The sequence below is a fragment of the Solea senegalensis genome, linkage group LG3 (assembly GCF_019176455.1).
Source record: "Solea senegalensis isolate Sse05_10M linkage group LG3, IFAPA_SoseM_1, whole genome shotgun sequence".
Taxonomy (NCBI): domain Eukaryota; kingdom Metazoa; phylum Chordata; class Actinopteri; order Pleuronectiformes; family Soleidae; genus Solea; species Solea senegalensis.
In genome coordinates, this window is record NC_058023.1 from 6158677 (window position 1) to 6162548 (window position 3872).

The window sequence follows — 3872 nt, forward strand, 5'->3', positions numbered from 1 at the left end:
GCCCCCAAACAAATGCTCAACACAGTGATTTGACTGATCGGTCTAACCCTAAACCCCCTTTTACTTGTGCATGCATCTTCTGCTACAAGTCGCTCCACAGGAGCTCAGGCGCCATAGACAGCCTAACGCAATAGATTTAAGAGACGACACTCTTTTACGACCTTAGCTGTGAACTCATCTGCCAGTATCTCATCAGTGACAGTGCACAAAAGAACAAAAAAAACAAAACAAACATTTACTGTTGTGATTTTTCGTTCATTTTTCAGAAAAAGCCGACATCCATGACGTGCCCAGTTGTGTCCCCATGTAGCTCAAGTATAAACTGACTAGGAACTGTGCATGTTTTAGTCCCGTTGAAGGTGTGCCAGTGTTCATTTTACCCTCTCTGCCGTTCGCATATTCCGGAGTACAGCCTGCTCGCCTCTGCTGTCATCTACACTCTCGTTTTTTGCACTTTATATATTTTTTTTTTCGTCATGACTTAGATTAACAGATTTTATCCGGACACATTTCCCTCCCTGGTCCAACAGCTCTGCAGGTTTAGAGACGCCACATGTTTACACTCCGTCGCTGAAAGAGCATCATGGAAGGAATTAGGCAGGAACCAATATTGCGTGACAGGGTATTCCTTGGAAGAGATTATGATATCTCCCCCCCCTCCTCTGACCACATTACTTATTTTTGTTAAACAATAAAAATATGTAATGTGGTCAGAGAGTTAATGTGTGGTTGATCAGTCGTTGCGCTGCTTGTCCGTAGTTTCTTTTCCACCTCTTCACACAGGTCAGCTACTAGCTTGGTTTGTGTGCCATCTACAGTATGGTGTAAAACCAGAAATGCTTCCACACACCGTTTTTCAGATGCATGGTGTTTTGATTGTGCGCAAGGGAGGACGTCTGCCTTGAATCTGCTATTTCCACTAATTTTTGTAAAGCCAAAATGGCTTTAAAGATTAATCTAAGGTTACAGTGCCCTCTGCTGGAACACATGGTTATTACTTTAAATGGCCTGATACACTTTTAGGCTGTGCATTTTTAACTCAGATGGGTTCTTTTTAAGTTGGAATTTGAACTACCACCACCTAAGTTTAAACTTTGGATAGAAAGTGGCGGCAAACGATTTAGAAATGGAGGATAGTTGCTGTATGTGCTAATGTGAGTGATGGCTAGTTGATTATGTCGGCTGACCTCTGGCTTATGTCTGTTGCTACCGTTAGCATTAGTATTTATTCACCGACAAATGACCAAAACTCAGTGGGCGAAGAGGAAGAAGGTCGGTCAAATAATGAGTGGGGAAGTTTGGCTACATTCTGAAAATATGTGTTGGTGTCACATGATTAAAGTTGTCGATCACGTGTTGCAATGAATGTAGTTGGGTCTAAGTGGGCAGCCATGGCTGTGTTTGTTTGCGGGAGAAAAAGTGTGAGCATCATGTCTTCAAAAAACACTTCGCTTTTAGTGTGAATGCAACGTAACAAAAGAATTAAAGCGGGTTGTCACAAAATGAATGCTGAGGATTAGCGTAAGAGTAAGTCGGTCCTTCTTGGGGACAACTTAGCTCAGGGGACCCTGTTGATACGCCCTCTCTCCCGGATTCTATTCAAAAACACAAATCGGGGAGCGTAATTTTAACAGAACAAAATGAAGAAGCCATCATTTTCTCAGAGTGTGTGTCTTAAGTGTATGGTTTGTGAATATGTGGCACGGAGCAAAGTCTTGGATGTGGTGAGAACGGGCAGTTAAACGCAAACACTGATCACAGTATCACTGTGCGTGTGCTGCTGGAACCTCTACTCCTCAAGAAGTGCCACAGCAGCAGCAACAGCACCCCCTAGAGGACAAGTTTCTCTCCATGTGACAGTTAGTTCTAGTCAGAAATGATTTCTGTTCACATGTCCATCACTGTACCTACACCCTGTTAACATGCCACAGTGTGTTTCCTGATCTGGGCCCACACTTATCCTTTTTTTTGATTTTGTTTTAATTAAGTAAGGTATGAAAGGTTATTTATCAGATCTGTGCTCTTCTGAAGACACATGCCAGTGGAGATGTATCCATAGTAACTGCATAAAATACTATAAACTTAAATGTTTGTTGTAAATGTCATGAGTTGTACATTTGGAGGATTGTAACTCAGCAGATAATTAAAAGATGATAGCTGGTTGTGTCTCATGTCGTTTCCTTTTTTCAACTTAAAACATGGAAACATGTCTTAAAAGAATTTGTATTTCTGATTCTCAGAGTAAAAGTATCACAAGATTTAAATTTGGCCTGAAGACAAACCCCGTTTTGCCTTGTGACTGTGTTAAAAATGCCTGTTAAAAAAGAAATGCTATCAAAATTTGGCTCAAATGTTTATGTAGACATTACATTTTTATTTAGCCAAATTAGTCAGGTTTATATGAGCAGTGGCAGACACCAAAGATGTCCAACAGCAGTGACAGATGACGTGTAGGAGGTGCTATGCATAAACACATTTGTAGACTTGTGGTGCCAAAAATACTGAGAGAAAAATTCACTTTAAAAGACCTGAGAGACCAAACGTTTTTCCTTTGTCTTTTTTTTTTATTATTATTATTATTTTTATTCATTTAATTGATATTAACATCAGTCAAATTTGAGCAGGACATGAGACAAGCAAATGAGGAGGTAGTTACAATACAATGTTTGTGAGATGTACAGTAATCTGATGAGACCAAACATTTATAACCACACCATTATTATATTATTTTTTTGTCTCAAAATGTATGATTAAGAACAATGACTGCGTAAAGACATTCTCGATTGATGCACAGATACTGTGGTAGGTGTGTGTCTCACTTTTCCCATTCCAGGCTTGAACCTAGTAAAAAAAAGAAGCTGGAGCACAGAAGAAGGACAAAAATGTGAAAACCAGGCAAGTACTGTTTTGTTTTGTTTTTCGAGTTATTGCTCAACCAACTTCGAAGTTATTAATTTTAATTTCATAGATGATAGAATTATGAATGGCACTTGGCATGCTAACAACTAGCCGCCAGCTAAACCGGCAACCGCCTACCTAGCGTAACACAAGTGGACACACTTCAATAATTAAATTCTCTGCTAGTGTTTGTCAATTTGGGAACTTGTTAAAATTAGTCCAAATTAAAGACATATTTGAGCTAAAACGGCCACAACTGTAGCTGGGGTGTGAGAGTGTGGAAAAAGCTAGCAATGGCACTACATGCTAACAACTAGCCGCTAGCTAAATCGGAAACGGCCTAATGCTAATGAGCTGAAAGGGGACTTTTGGACAGGTGGACACACTTTTTTAAATAATTAAATCCCCCCTGCTAGTGCTTGTAAACTGGGACAAAGACATTAGTCGTATTAAAAGACTTATAGTTTAATTCAGTAATTCACTTCCAGTTTTTTAGGTCCAATAAAACCATTTATTGTATATGTATAATACAAATTTTAAGTAATACAGTAAGATAAAATGAGTGCAAGAAATAAATCTCAATTCCATTTTGTTTTATCCTCAACAAATACATTTTTCAGCAGGCATTTGACACGGCACCACTTTCCCCTTTGGCCTCTCCACTTTCCTAATACAATTAGGTAAGTAAAAGTAAAGTAAAAATCAAAATTGTTGGCTTTGTATGTGCTGTGCTAAGTTTTTAGTAAATAGTGTACACTGTGACCGATTGTTATGCTGCTGGTTGGAAAACATGTTTCTGTTTAACTGTATATATCTCCTTTATGTAAATGATAGGCATTGCAATGAAAACGGCATTATTTGCGATTAAATAATTATAACTTGAACCATGAAAGTGGCCAGAATCTGACTAAGCATAAGTGATTTGTTGTCTTCCATTATACTGTATGTCAGTCGTCTCTGCATATCACACCACA